Below are 16,404 nucleotides of genomic sequence, written 5' to 3'. Positions count from 1 at the left end.
ATTTCGGATCTGAACTGAGCTGAAAGAACATACTTTTTTTTTTTTTTTCTTCTCATGTCATTACCAATAAAGAGAGTCTCATTTAAAATGCTAAATCCAGAATCTCAAAACCTGCAGTTTCGGTGAGCTTTGGTACTTCTGGTTAGATCTGTGTGACCGTTGTGTTTATGAGTCTACAAATACTATAATGTCAGCCCATTCCTTCTGCTCTGCAACGTGAAATCAGTATGTTCCAGTTGCAGCGTGCTGAGGGCTGCCTGTCTTTGGCATGTCTAACAAACAGGATGAAGGACATGAACGCAGTGGCTTTGTCTCTGAGGCACTGGCAGAAGGGAGGCAAAAGGATGCCGGGCTCCCCTTGCACCGTGGTGGCAGGAGCCGTGGAGCACCAGGGTGCTGCTGGCAGGGAAGGAGCCACCCCCAGGGCCGCAGCCAGCACCATGCCGAAGCCCTGAGCTTCTCCTGCGGATCACTCTGGAGATGAGTGTCAGGGCAAGCAACATGAGCAAGGCCTGAAGTCTTGCTTCTCCTGGCAGAAGCAGAATGTCAGCCTCAACTGCTGTCTGCGGCCAGGGACGTTGCAGCGTGGGAGCAAGTGGGCGCCCAGCGCTCACACGCAGAGGGAGCTTCCCCCCGCGCCGCAGCTGCTGTGGGTTGATGGCCTCTGTCGTTCTTCAGGACTTCAGGGAGAGAAAATGAGCAGAGTTTCATTCTGTAAGCTCACTGAAAGGGGTGAAGATTTACCAAGTGTAAAGCTGAGCAGTTGAGTGGTTTGTGGCTAAAATACGACTGATATGCAGCTGCAAGCTTCCCATGCAAAGCCGAATAATGTCCACCTTAGAAATCCTGGAGCTGTGATGTATGGCAGGCTTTAAAGTCTGTGAGGTATGACAATTAATTACAAACAGGATTTGCAATTCCTTTGGGTGGAGAGAGAGGGTCTCATGTCAGCATTCTGACTTCCAAATATTCTAAACTGTCTCCCACTGCAGGAGAATTAAATCTCATCTTTCCAGGCATATAACGATGTGTACTAATTAAAGGACTACAAGACACTGCTGATATCTGGGTCCAATAAAAATAAGTGAACAAAGCAAACAGACATGCAAACAAAAAAGACATCTGATATGGCGTGGTGTAAAGTTTAATCCAAATAAGGCTACGAGTTGGTCCTTCATGGTGCTTCATCGACATTAAAAAATGTAGTTAAGCTGGTAAATGTACAACAGCTGGCAAATATCATGTGCCAAGTCTTATTTTAGATTAGTAAGAGACAACTGAGGCTTATTAAACTGCTGCAGTGATTCCCAGGACAGCCAGCTGGAGGTTTCAGAACATCTTCTTCTTTCTGATGCGACTAAATTAGTCCACTTCATTGGGGAACTTGTGGCTTTGAAAATGAAAGAATACACAGAAGTTGTTGAATTGATGAAAACAAAGCAAACAGAAACCCGAGAAAGGCAAATAGTCCGTCCTACCCTCAGTTTACTTAAAATGACTGAGAAGCAGGCATGAAAGCAATTCACTATATAGCTCTTGTCATCTCTTGCACAGACAAGAGAGTGTGACAGTTTAATAACCCTTGAAGATTTAAAATGAAATTTCTGTTTTTAAATACTCTTTACCCATTTGCCTGCAAATGGCATCCATTTTAGAAAATCTAATTATAGATTTTAAAGCCCTATAAAAGTTATAGCAGATTTTTTTTGCTGAGAAAACAGCAAAAATCGTATTTCAGGAGGCTTTACTGGTGTGGTTGGTTTTTTTTTTATTTTTTTATTATTTGTTTGCTTTGCCTTCTTCACTAATAGAAATATTTTAAAAGTTCAAGTTAGGACTGTATCCTCAGTCACTACCAGTTAAATGGAAAGGATTTTTTTAAAGACTACTTAAAATTTCTGCTGAGATGAGCAGTGTAAGACCGCAAAACAACTGAAGGGAAGGAGAACAGGATGATGATAATGCCAAATGTGTCAAGCAGTGAACAAGTTCCCATGAGACTTGTTATCGGGTTTGGTTGTGAACAACCTCATTGAAGTTTGAGTAAAGGCGCTGCATGTAGAAATGAGGAAGTTTGGGGGTTTTCTATGTGAAAAAAAGTCATGTACCCCCCACCTAAGGGAAGATCAATAAGTGAAATCTCCAGTGCTCTGAATCCGCAGCCTTCAGCAGAGGCCAGCTCTGTGGTCACTCAGGGACGGTTTTGCTTGTGATGATGTGGAGAGCTGGTGGCTGAGGGGCTTCTTGGTCTCCTTGCTGGTGCTGCCTGGGATGCTTGCTTGCCTCTTCCATGTCTGGATGCTCTGCCTGACCTTCCTCCTGAGGGGTTTCTCACCCTTTTTGGAGGGGTTCATCTCTCTATAGGTTTATGTTGGTGCTCTGAGATGAAGTGATTCCTTTTTTTTCAAGAAGAATTTTTCTGGAGCACCATTGACCTTCAAATTCTCCACCTCTTAGCCTGGCAGAGCTGGATTTTACCCACCTCCTTTTGGCTTGAGTGTGCCTTGCAATTCAAAGAGTGATTAGACAGCAATATATGATTACAAAGTCTAGGGTTTTTGTTGGGTTTTTTTAATCATTATTATTTTAATCTGAGTGTACAAGACTATGTGAATGATAGTGAATTTAGGACATCTCCCTAAGATGTTTTAGAAAGTGCTTGTAGCAAGGGCTATGTGTTTTGAGATCTAAATACAAACATATGACATAAAGATCCTTTCATGGTATTTTTATTTTTTCTTGCTTTTGGTTTTTTTTTTTTTTTTTGGTTGGCTTTCCAAAACAATAAACTCCTAGTTGTAGAAATGTGGACAGGAAATAACAAAATAAGATTCAATCTGGAGAACTGTGGGCTGATACATCAGATGAAAAAATAATTCAAAACATATATTCAAGAAGAAAAATAAAAGATAATTGGAAAGCAGTAATATAGAGGAGACCTAAGGGTAGCATTTGACAGGAAATTACAAAGACATTTCAAATGCAATGTAGTAATAACTTACATGGAATAATAATAATATTTTATCCATCTGACTGAAGATCTCAAAATGATTCATGGGCTTCATACATTGCAATCATTTTGACCATCACTGGGAAGCATTCGTCTTTAAGGTGCTTTTCCTTACATTTTGTGCTTTTGCTACCCCCTAAGTACATATGGTTATTTGTAATTATATTTTGCTGTTTGAGTCTCTGCTGCATGGTGGTGGGGCTGATGTCAGGGCTCCCAGGACTGTTGGAGGGGTGAGGGCTGCAGATGGGTTTCACTGAAGCCACCTCGGTACCTTCAGAGCAGCTGCTGGTAGGAATCACCCTTCAAGGGACCCTTCAAGGGACCTCCCAGTTCCCGTTTAAAATTGCCTCTGTTTTGCAGAAAACATTCAGCTGGAGCTTTCCCTAGAAAGCTGGTGTCCTGGGCAGCCTCCTGCCTGCCCACAGCTGCTCAGGGAGCCCTGGGGGAGAGGAGGTTTTCCTTGGTGGAGGCTCTCAAGCAAATATGGGGTCGGCTTGGAGAGAAAATGGCTTGTGCCAGAACATCACAGGTTTACACTTTAGAAACAGAGACTAGCTTTGAGCGATTTCATAGCACCTGGGAGATACATGGAGAAAACCCATTAATTATAAGCTTAACAAAGGATCCGCTTCATGTGTTTTTAAAAAAATCAGTCTAATTTGTCATTTTTGGGGGTGGTAAGCTCTTGCTGGGTGTGCCTATTCTTAATTCAAGGAAACATACAGCTTCATTGGTAGAGCACTGTTTGCCTGTGCGGATATCTAAATGAATCGTTCAGAAAACAGCACCCAGGGTGAACCTGAGGAGGAGAGTTACTACAGCTATTTTCTGCTGCTTCCCGGCTTTTCAGTTCAGGTTAAAGACCCCTTCTAAATGCCTTGGTTTTCTACAGTCACTCATTTTATCAATAATACTCAAATTATAAAAGCCTAGTTTTCTTCTCATCAGTACTCCATGACTTTGTTAACTGGTCTGATTGAGCTTAAATGCACAACAATGTGTTGTAAAGCACACACAGGAAAAACCTACTCCCTTTCTACTGTGATTCTTCCATAATTCTTTATAAGCAGAGATACTTGCTATGAACAAGACAGTAAACATCATTCTTGAGGAAACACCCAGGGTTCAATGATAACAGCTACACGCACACCACTGCAATGTACCATAGAAGCTGTCAAATGGTTTGTTCTGGGGAAAATGGTTGCTCTGTGCATCTGGAAAAAAACTGTAATAAGGAATATTTTCAAATACAGTTATGAGTACTTATCATTCCTCTACTGGTATGTACCTTCGCATGTGTCTACGTACTTGTTTCCATTTATGTAATGGGGATTTTCCAGAAGGAGGTATTCACCCCTGAAGTATTTAGATCCTGCGACTGCAGGTACAGGTTCAGATTTAGAAGCTGGAAAGAACCCAGATGCTTCCAGCTTTTGTCAGTTTCTGCTCTCTGAATTGTTTTGGGTGCCTGCTCCAGCTCCTACAGCCAACACGTTGCCCTTCTTGCAATTAGGAAAGCAAAAGGGTATCATCTTGACGCTTTTCTGCTGGGTTTGCTTTGGAAGACACAATGAACAGGAAAAAAATCTGTCTTGCGTGTTGAAAAAATTTGGCATGTAAGTCTTCTTATGGCCTTATATAGAGAAAGTATATGCTTTCAAAAGCTCATGAGTGCTTGAAATGCACAAAATAGCTGTGGGGACAGACTGGACTCTGAACTGGGGATGTCATTGTGGAGGGTCTGCCCTAAGGCTGCTGGCAATGTGAGTACTCACCAGAGTCACCCCAACCTGAGATTTGGAGGTAGTGCTGACAGACTCAGCAGATGGAGAAATGGATTTAGGGCAGAGTCATTAAAATGACTTTATTGCTTTACTGACATGTTGCACATAGTGCATCTTCCAAGCATTACGGATACTGCCCCACCTCCCTGCCCATCTCAGGAGCCCAGAGCATCCTGTCTCGTCAGTGCCACACACAATATAATCTAGGCCTGGGTGAAGTACTAAAAGCACCCAAATGCACTCTAATGAAAGATAGGGCCACCCCTGAATGACAGAGAGCAAACACTGCGGAGTTCTTTTGAATTACATTAGTCACCAACTGAGAAGGGAAAAAAAAAAGTCTTGAAAACAATTAATTGGAGAAGTATTATGCATGTCTACATCTGCTGGTGAGTCCAAGTCAAAAAGAATGGCTTGTTCACAAATAATTCTTCAACACTGAGCTGAAAAATAACCAAAGAAACTGTTCAGGAGAATGACTTCAATAACTTTGTGGATCTCCATTTTATTAAATTTAGGGAAACCAAACATTTCCTGGGAGGTGGCTGTATGGCTTTAACTGGAATGGAATTAGGCCTAAAATTAGGATTGTTCTGCATCATGAAGGATTGTTAGGAAGTAATGATTTTGTTGATCAGGTGTTCTTGCTTGGTAAGTATTTCTGCTGGATTTGTGCATCCAGACCAAGTATCTATGTCTACAATAGTTTGTAGATGCATCACATCTGAATTCTTCTGCAAGCTTGAGGGTTTGGGTCCATTGAATGTGTTGGTTTGATTCAGTCTGTAATCTCAGTTGTCTGACTGGGGGCTCAATATGGAGGATTTCGTGTGAAGTCAGAGTGTACTGCTGTGTGTTTTGATAGCTCTGGCACTAAAGCACTTATAGTCATATTTTCCCCAGTTTCTCTCCCGGTTTGAGGCATTCAATTACTCAAATATTTGTAAAAGATTTGTTTCTAAAGATGTTAAAAACCCACACATCTCTTTTCATCTTCTTTAAATATTCTGTATGGGGTGTTGGAAGTCCTTTATCAGAAAGTTCTAACATCCATAGGATTAGTAAGTAAATGTTCTTTCGAAGGGGAACTTATTTCTGTATACTTAACTCTCCAGCATACCAAGTCATTGCTGCAGGCTCTTGCTGAAAATTATTTAAAGTAGCCCTACTTTGTTTACTTCCTTTTGACATTAGGGATATTTCTGAGAAGATTGTTAAGCTAGACATAATGCTAACAACATCTTTGTCCTCCTTCTCTTTTTTCAACTTGGGATAAGTGGAAATTTAACCATGTAGATCTGAAAGAAAAAAAAAAAGAAAAAGAAAAAGGTTTAGCTATGCAATTGCAAGTCAGTCTTTTTGTTGTGCTCTATCCTGGGCACTCAGAAGCAGATTTCTTGATCTTATGCTGCAGCCACCCATGTGGTACACACACCATTGGCATCCAAAATGTTCAGATGGCAGAAGCATCTCTGACAAAGATCTTTCCACCTCTCAAACTGGCAGCACCCCCAGCTTACAGCAGTGGCCTGGCCCGTGAAGGATACTCTGTTCTAAGCAGCTACACGAGTGGCACAAAGGGCTCAGGAGTGGTATGGAAGATGCCAATCAGGACTGCTCATCTGATCTGAGCAACAGCTTCCTTCCAAAAAATGTTGTTTAAAGTCTAGTTTAGGTCATTATGCTGTTGTTGTCAGCTACTCAGTTGTTATACGGAAGGCACGTGTGCCATTAAGCCCGTTCCAGAAAGTGGATGTAAGAATGTAAGACATGCTTTGCTGGCCTTGATGAAAGATCTGCCCAGCCCACTATCCTGCCACTGGCTCAAAATGGATGCAAAGGGAAACATGTAGGGGCGAATGTGGGACAGTACTTTGCCCAGCACACTTCCCATTTTTCCAGCTTGTAAAACCCAAGGGATTTCCATAGCTGTTGGCAGCACCTTTACATGCCGCAGCACATGGTGGCCGTTTATTGCAGTGGTCTTTTCTTCCAGTGATCTGTTTAGTTGCTTTCCAAACCCCCGTACACTTGTAACTGCAGTAGCATTTTCATAGCTCGGGAAGGCATTTCCCCGTTCATCCTCTCCATCACTGGTGACTTTAGGGACTGTTATTAGATCTTTACCAATATTCTCTGTTCTCAAGCTGAATCGTGCTTGTCCATTTAACTGACCTTACTCCTGATACAGAAGCTGTTCCCTATGGCCGGGATCATATAGGTAGCATTTCTCCGCATGTTTTCCAGATCTCCTATAGCTTTTTAAGATTAGGGAATCAGAACTGTGCACACCATTTAAGAAGCAGACACTGTGTGGTTTTATACAGGGGACAGGTATAGCATTACAATCACTTCAGTATATGGGCTCTGTGAAGGGGGTACCACCCCGTGCCACTCACAAAGCAAACTGGCAGGTCCAGCAAGGTTTTTAACCCACTTTCCTCTCACAGTGCTGTTCTGTGGGTGAAGGGAAACCGTTATACCGCGGGCTCACCGGCGCAGTTCCTGCTGAGTGCTGAGCACTCCATAATAATATATTATTAATAACAAAATCAATAATAATAAATAAGCACTAACACAATGAAGTAAAAAGAAATAAGCATCCAATATATAAAGAATAAATTGTCAGGAGACAAAACACTGCATATTTGAGAAAGTTCTTTGAAACCTGAGTTTGTGTGGTAAGAGAATGTCTAAATTTTCTAAAACACCCACAAAATCACTTGTAACCTGTGGAGAATAAGTACTAGAACAAAATGAAATCAGAAAGTGAACTTGACAGTGTCATATTTTATGTCTTTATCTTTTCATCTGTGCATTTTTCTGTAGGCCACACACTATTCAGCAATAAATCATACCTCTTGACCTTAGATGTCTTTTCCTGTAAGTTAACCTCTTAGGATAAATACTGCACTTTGGACCTGCCTGTTCATTTTATCTGGATTTTTTTTTACCTGTAGTGCAATTTACAGTGTGGTTGTCTACTTTTAATATCACATGTATTCATGTTAGGAGCTTACCTTTCCCCACCAAGGAGGAAACAAGGGTTCACTGTAAAAGCTTTTAGCTGTGCTTTCCACACAAAACCCAAATGCAGTTGATCACAGCGGAGAATACAAGGCCATGTGGATGTTAACACATTTAAACAACTTCCCAGCATCCCAGGATACTACATCTTTCCTGCTATGGTTGCCCATGAAAACTGGATCGAGCTGGCATGTGTTGCCATCATTCCCTCTTCCTGCAATGTATTTATTATATGTTTTATTCTCCTAATCCTTATGGCCAGTGACAATTGAGATTAAATAATCCATCTGAATATCTGATCTTAAGATAAAATGTTGGATCCTATTGAAGACTGTCCCTCAGGGCTATAAGGTTTCCCAAGATTGCAAATGAGATGCTGTCTCTCTTTCCCAGTTCCCCTGTGACTTTGGGTGTACTCGGAAAAATTGCAGATGCTTTGTTTTGCTAGTCTTCCTATAGAGTAAGAAACCAATGGAAATATGTTTAACAGTGGCTAGAAGTGACATTTTGGTAGTAGAAAAGCTTTCACCTTTTTAGCAGTTCAGCAGGGCTTGCTTCTTCACATAAAAAAAATGTAAATAGAAGCAAAATAATGTCAGTGTTAGTAATACATGTCTTTAATCAACTCAGCTTAGAATGACATGGTTTCTTAGAAATATCATATAAACACCTAAGTTAATGAAATATTAGCTAGCAGTGCAAAGTGAAGCGCTCTGAAGTTTGGAGAGTTTACAGGAAAACTCTGTCATGGACTGCAGATATGTGAGTTGGAAACCAGATTTTAAATTCTCCTGCTCAGCTGCCTAAACTCTGGATGCCCAAACACCACTGAGCTGTGATATATATTTTTTTCACTCCAAAGTTCCGCAGGGGCTTTCCGTGCAAATGCAAAACAGCTTGGCATCTGTCTCATGACTGAGTAATTAGTAATTATATATAGAGAAATACTTAATGGTATAGCTGCACTGAGTACTGCCAGGGGAGCATCCTTACTCTCAATCCATCTGTTGTGTGAGAGGAGGGCATGGGGAGAGAAGGCAGGAGTGCATTTGTATCCTTCTTCTTCAAGCTGTGTTACTGCACGGGGGCAGGGGGAGGGTGGGAAAGAAGTAAGAATCTGTGCAACACTGCGTGTGACAAAACGTAATGATCAGAAATCAAGTCTGCCCCATTTCCTCCACTCTAGATGATTTCCCTGGTCAGTAGGCTCACAAGTCACCTTGCTGATGGCTCATTTCCCTCCTTCCTCATTTCTTTTCCCAGCTACTGCCCACAGCAGTGCAACTCTCCTCCTCACATCCTTCCTTATTACTGCTTTTTCACTTACCAGCTCTCCATGGTCAGGTCGCCACTTTTACCTCGTCTTCACATCCCAAGCATTTAAGCAGTGGGATCTCAGAAAGCATACAGGTTTCACATCCAGACCCGTGAGAGTGGTTGCTCTATGGTACCATTGTGTAGAGAACATTGAGAGGGTGAAGAGTCAGTGGAGCAACCACAGAACAAGTTTCAATAAAACTCTACTGTCCATGGGAAATGGGGTAAACACAGTCAATTAGTGATTTTCTTAGGGACTTCAAGAAGTACATGCTACATCTTACCTTTCTACTAGATTCAAGTCCCTCCTTCATGCTAAGCAAGCAGAAGAATATCCCCATATAAATGTCTTAAAAAATTCTTTAACATAAGAAGAACATGTAATTTCCCTTGACCTTGTGGAGGGCAACAGCCACAGCTGGGTTTTTAAAACTTGCATGTGAAAAAAAAAAAAAAAAAAAAAAAAATATTGAATTCCCTATTGACTTCAAAGCGCACAGAAACTGCATCTGCTTAAGCTATCGGCAAAACTGGCCATTCACATCTTTCTCAAAAACATTTCAAGAAGATAACACTTTTCAATGTAATTCTCAGGATGGCTAGTGAAAAGGAATACTTGAATCATGTTGATTTAAATGGTGTTTGTCACATAGCACTGGCCATTATGACTTTTTCCATAATGGTAACAATCTATCTGAAGTGCTTTAGCAGTAAATGTGTTCCAGACTCTCACTGTTGCTCACTTCTGCATTTTAATCCATTGAATCACTCCAAATGGCATCAGGATGGATTTTTGCAATTTTCATAACCTTGTCTGCTGTTTTAACAATGTATATGCCCAGTACAGTTCAGCTGTATGGAATTCAGTGATAGGTGGTAGGAGAAGATGACAGCTTTGTGTTGAGATAAACTGTGAATGTGCAATGAATTTCTGTGCAAAGCTAGAAATATAAATTAATAATTTCCTCCTAAAATGCTGGAGTTTTCAAAGAATAGTTAGAAAGGCATCTTCAAATCCTATGTCTAGTTTTTAATAAACAGCACTCTTAAAAGAATACCAGCAAAGAATAACTGATTTGGGGGCGTAAGGTAAACAAGGGGTATATTGCTGTTCACTCGGGCAGCACAAAGGTCTTTGGTGAATCGTTTTTTCCTGTGTATGCCTCACTCGGCTGCTTCCTTGGCTGGCATGGTGTAGCAGAAGCTGAGCTGCATACTTTACTTCCTTTCCAAACATCTGCCCTCAAGGATGTTTTTGTTTGTGCCTGCCCCAGTAATGTGGGAGAAGGGGGCTTCCAGCACCTTCCTCGCCCAAGTCCATGCTGCTGGGCATGGCTGTCTCCTCCCCAGCTTCCCCTTCTGCTTGCAGTGTCAGGCAATCTGACAGAGCCTCAGTGGTGGCATGGACAAGCCGTGGGGTGGCCCTGGCTGGGAGCACCTCCGGGCTGGGTTCTCCTGCCGTTCTGGGCAGCAGAGGTGGGACGGGGCTCAGCCCCTGCCTGGAAGCAGGAGGTGGCTTGGACTCAGACACATGGCAGAGGAGGAGGCTGTGCAGCACAGCCTGGCACTGTGGGGGACAAAGGTGCTGGCACAGCAGAGACATGCTGGTGCTTTTGCAAGCTGCTCCTGGCTCCTAGCGAGGTCTTGCACCAGTGTGGCCTGTGGAGCTGCGTCCCAAGCCTGGAGAGGCTTGCACAGCAAATTCATCCCCTGGGGCACTGGTATGGCCTGGCCCGGTGTGCCAGCCGTGTGCCACTGCCAGCGAGTCAACAGGCATTTCACAATTTCTCCTCTCTGTCCCAAACATGGCAACAAATCTTAGATAACAGAGTTCAACAGCGCTCAGCATGCTGTCTCCTTGTTTAGCCAAGCCTTTCCCTAAACTAGCCTGCTTTAGGAAAATATTTGGGGGAGCTTCTGCTGTTGAGCTGGGTTTCAATGTTGTCAGCCTTGTTTAAACGCAAGAATGTTATAAAGAGAGCACTGAAGAGTGAAGCAATGCCGGGCAGAGCTCTGGTGGCCCAGGGGCACGAGGTTTGTACCAGGGACACCAAATGAGGAGGGAAACACACTGATGCTGCTGTCTGTTTCTGTCTGTCCCCTCACAACTGCAGGCACATCACTTCGTTTCCTTGCTGTTTATTTTGCTGCTTCCCATCTAAACTTTTTGCATCATCCTGGCTGCTTTCCCGAGCTGTGGCTCAGCGGGCTGGTTTGCTCACTGGAGAACTCCCGTTCCCCTTAATGCGAGGGCATTAAATCGTGTTGCCATGGGAAGGGCTGTTTGTTACCTCTTGCACCAGGATCTGCAGCTGGGGAGGATGGAGAAACAGTATCGGTTAAATCAACATTCTGCTTGACAAGTACGTGAACTTTTGTGATCTACACTTTGGGGAGGGAAAAAAAATAAAGGCAGATTTTGGCTGCTTTGAATGCACTTGAACTGGGCAGCGCCCATACCACAGCTCTGACTAACCTGCTTGGCACGGCCGGGTTCCCCGGGGGCGGCTTCTCCTTGGAGGTGAAGCACAGCACTCTCCAAGCAAAAATACCTTAGAGGTTCTGGAAAGGGTGACCCCCAAGTGGCAAAGGTCAAGCACCTGAGCGAAGCCTCCATTTACCCTGCGATTTTGTGGGCACTGGGGAAAGCCCAGCAGGAGCCCAGCAGCCCTCCCTACCTCCGCCGCTGCAGCTGAGCAGAGAGTAGAGCAGCACAGAGATGCTGGGTGCAGAGACTCTGATCCTGCTGAAATTTTACCACGGAAATTGACTTCATGCAATTAATAAGAGCAGGAAATACTTCTTGTTTTTTCTCGGGGAGGGGGGCGGAGTGGACAACATTAAGTAATGGCTTTATCTTAATTTGTCAGGCTTTGCCCTAGGGACCAAAATTAAATGGCTGGAAGCCAGTGGAGGACTAGAAAACCGAAGCATTAACACGCTGATAAATAAAAAAGAATCCATTTTAATTAGTTTTCCAGCTGAAAAATAATGAAATTCTACATGCCAAAAAGCTGTAATGGAGTAATGGAAAGGTCTGTGTTATACAATAGGGCCTGATTGCGATCTCAGGGCTCCATTTGAATTCGTTTGTAGGGCGAAACAAAGGAAGGTGTTTGGATTCTCTCTCTTTATATAAAGCCTCTGCTCCAGCACTCCGGGCTGGTCTTCAACCAGGCTTCCCACAGTCCTGCTGCCAAATCTACAAAATTTTCCTGGCTGACATTCAGGAAAGTACTGCTCGGGCTCTAGCATGGAAAGTTAAAAGACTTTGCCTGGATACACTGAAACATATACAAACAGTGCTTGACATATGGCGTTGATTCATCCTGCACAGGCTGTCCCTGCTGTACCCCCGGGGGAGAGAATTGTGAAGTTCCCTAAAATCACCTCATCCACTGGTGTTAGATGTTAGCGAGAGGAATCATCTTAAACACTTGTGGAGACACTTCCCCTTGGGGGATTAGCAGCATGCAGCCGGACTGTAGCACTCATCGGATCTGGGCTGGTTTTAGCCTGGGATAAACAGCTCAGATGCATTAAAAAAAATAATCCTATGGTCAAAGATACCATTAGTCACTGTGACTAAGAGGCTGTTGTGAGTCTTAGAGGAGTGATAGACATTTAGATGTTCAGGGATCCTGTTGCCTATTGAGGAGGGCTAGCACAGCTTGAGTCTAAAGCTCCTATTTATTTATTGCATTGCTGTCCAATTAGTAACAGATACCAAAAAAAAAAAAATAAAAATCAGTGAAGGGTGGAATAGGAAATGTCTCACTGCCATGAGCAGCCTGACAGAGATGTGTGTGTCTGTGAAAGCAATTATCAGGTAGGCAAATGTGCCCCTGCCTCCGCCTGGCAATCGCCTCTTAGGAAGCAGGATTCCGGAGACCCTTTCTGTGGCCGCTCTTGCTGTGCTGGTGTCCAGCAAGGCACTGCATAGCAGAAGCAGGAGCAGCGTGTGTGTGGCTGCCTGCTTCTACAGTGCTTGTACTGGAAGGGCTGGCATGGGGCTGCTTCTGTCCCCATGACGCAGCCATCTCTGCCGAGGGAGTGATGTGCACCGCGCTCTTTGCAGAGGAGCCAGCTGCAGGCTCCGGCACGCACTCCCCCAAGCCAGGATAGGCTTGGTTCCTGCCACATGCCTCAGCTTTTCTAGTTGCTTCTCCATAAACAGCCTGGACATATAAGGGCAAGAATTTACCCTTTGCTCATCATTACTCCAACCTACCTTTTGCCTGCAAAGAGGAGAACCATTATATTTTTCCACACTCGGAGAGCACTTGTGTACTCTGCAGTCAAAATGACACCGAGGAGAAGAGCCCAATGCAAAACCATCAATCATCCTAAACCAGGACCCCACAAGAAAGGACAATGTACAGTATTGTCCGTGCTCGGGATTAGAAAAATGTGAGTTATGCAACAAAAAGTACCAGACTGGCTTAAAGTCAAAGCAATGTTGGTTGTTTTTTCTTGCTGCCTGGCATTTTCAGGCTTTAGGTCAAGTTGTCAGAACTCTCTGATGGCTGGGAATTCTCTTTAAAGTGAATTCATTGTTTTCTGGACCAGCTGCGTAGTTCTGGAAGCTAGGACTCCCCAGATATTAACTAACATTAAAAAAAAAAATAAATACCAACATTGAAGCACTGATGTCAGGAGCAATTACCTATTTCCAGTTTGTTAGGATCCATTTGGATGGACTTTCCCAGTGGCAAGCTATGATGGAGAATAAGATACTACTTCTGGACTGCCACTCCTGTAGCAAGGGAATAGAATCCTGTCTATACAAATTTGCAACATGCAGAAATCAAGTGGAAAGAGATAATTGCAATTTATCACAAGCAAAAGTCAGTCAGTAAAGCAAAAACTGTGTGAAAATTAGGGGTTAAGAAAAATGCATTTGTTTCATGTATTTGCCATATTAACAGCCCCAAGAGTCACAACTACGAAGCAAATAAACAACTCTATAAAGCCAAAAGAGATGAGACATTAGTTTATAGGTTTACTTGGTTATGTTTAAGTGGGGCATTTTATTTCTTCCTTGTGCAATACTGTTTATAAATGATGGCTGTTACCCAAAGTTTTGGTTAAGCAACTTTTTGTGTAAAAATTCAAAAAGTGAAAATAAAAAACTGAGGAGATTTTAAAAAATAAATGGATTTTTAGGGACAGAAGAAAAGCTCAGACTACCTTACCTGTCCTCTATAACAGAAGTCAAAGTTTAATCTTATTTTTTAACTGATCCAACAGCTTGCCTAGGTTGAAGCATACATTTCCATAAGGCATCCAAACTTGATTACAGATGTGAGTACACTGATAATCCACTGCTTTATGTGATGATTTCTTGAAATAATTACCTATCTTGATCTAAAAAAAAAAATAAAATTTAAAGGTACATTTTTCTTTTTAACTTGTCTGTTCTTCTCCTGTTGGCTCTTGTTAGGTTTGGCCTCTTAGTAACTGGAAATATCTTTCAGTAAGACGTGTGGCATCACGTGTGGCAAAAACACACACTGATTTTTCAAGGCCAGTGCTTTTCTCAGGGGAAAAAATAGAAAACAGGTAATCTTGTACTGGACTGTTCTAACCTGTTACGAGGAGCCTTCTGTGTCATGTGTATGAATTATCCCTGGGGCCCACATCTTCCTGCTGCATTCAGATCTAGAAAATCTAAGCCCTAAACCAGTATGGCCCAGATATGAATAGTTCTAATTTAAGTTGGTGGCTGTATCATTCAGAACCTGTGTCATCATGGATGGAAAATTTAGGAATAGGGCAATAGGACAGATTAAATGCCTTCTGCAAGTTACAGAAGTCAGTTGACCAAACTGCCTAGTTGCCAGACATACCAAGAGCTGAAGCGTGGCGTGGCAGTGGAAGGGATCTCCAGGGTCCCTCCCTGAGCAAGCTGAGGAGGTCTTGCTCCACCAGCTTCCACACAGGCTCCCTGCAACCTCCTCCTTTTCAGGACAGAGGAGGAGTTTCAGGGATGTGAGTTTGAGTTTGGCCATGCTGCTTGAAGGTATTCAGCCCCACTGAAGAAGCACGTGAGGCAGACAAAGAGCCGCTACGTCAGGCCGCTCTGACACAGCCTATGCTTGGCATTTTTCTTGCACCGAAATGCAAGGCCCTCACAAATAAATGTGATTGGTCACTGAAAAAACGTATAGAGAGGCTTAAGGAGAAGCATGGCCTTCCTCCTTAAGGATGTCTTTATTCAATATTTGAAAAGGCTTCAATCATTATTCTGGTGAATTATTATTGTACAAAAGTTGTTGTGTTTAAGTAGACAGGTATTTCACTCTAATCCTGTGATTCAGCCAAGGTTCTCAAATTGAATGCTGCATGGACCCTTGTTATTCTCTGTGTAGGTGTTCGACAACTCAGTGTCAAGTAGTCTTGCATATCTGAAAAGGTGTTAAAAGTCAACTGAGTGAAATAATTTTCTAGTAGTATTTCTTTGCATAAGCAATTGCAATGAGGCTGTCATGTTACCTTAAATAGAAACAGTCGATGTCACAGCACAGAGAAGCATCAGTGAGCTTTAAGCCAGATCTGCTGTGTAGCACCATAACATGCAGCTGTACAAGTCCAAACCTTGCGGACGGGTTAAGCTTAAGTATTGTAGAAGAAAGGCTGAGAAAATGGTGATTTGGTTATAGCCTGTTGCCATTGCACTTAGAAAAATGGTATCTGACACACAACAAGCATAATATGTATCTGGATGTTTGAAACGCAATGAGGAACATTTATCGGCTAAATAATCATGATAAACTGGTAAGATATGCAGGTCAAAGGGTTAGTTTCGTTTTGTGAAAATCTATTGTAATTGTAGCATTACTGACTAGAGCAGTGATTTCCATGGATAAACCGTATGTTTCAACAGCACTTTCAGCTCCCAGCTTCAAGTGCTTCGATTAGGTCAGAAAGCCAGGGTGCCAGGTTTGTAGGAAATGATGTGAGAAGTCCCCAAAGTCAAACTGAAAAAAATGACAGTGGTGGCAGTAGCAAGTTTTGCTGCTACGTCCCTGTTCTAGCTGTGCCCAGCAGGTCTGTGCTCTGGCAGTATTTGTACAAAACACCACACACCTGTGAGATATGGTGTTCAGAGAGGTGCTAAAGTCTTATTACAACGTGAGTACCATCAATAAACCAACTCCAGGACCCTGTGCTGATGTTCCTGGAGTGAAGTGGCCTTGCAGCTGATGTTTTGAGAATCAAAAGGGGGATTTCTCTGGGTCAGCCAAACACTGACTTCTCAAT

General features: G+C 42.9%; 1 long non-coding RNA gene across 1 annotated transcript in view; it reads left to right on the top strand.

Moving 5' to 3' along the window:
* The first annotated feature begins 891 nt into the window (after positions 1-891).
* The window catches only part of LOC308065279, a 42,184-nt gene continuing 26,671 nt past the window's right edge, over positions 892-16,404 (top strand). Inside the window, exon 1 of the long non-coding RNA XR_013928728.1 lies at positions 892-11,504. This is a non-coding gene — a long non-coding RNA (uncharacterized lncRNA). The remainder of the gene's footprint in view (positions 11,505-16,404) is intronic.

Source organism: Falco punctatus (genome assembly GCF_963210335.1).
Source record: "Falco punctatus genome assembly, chromosome: 6".
Taxonomy (NCBI): domain Eukaryota; kingdom Metazoa; phylum Chordata; class Aves; order Falconiformes; family Falconidae; genus Falco; species Falco punctatus.
Note: the sequence above shows the minus strand (reverse complement) of the source record. Positions and strands in the feature narration are given on the sequence as shown.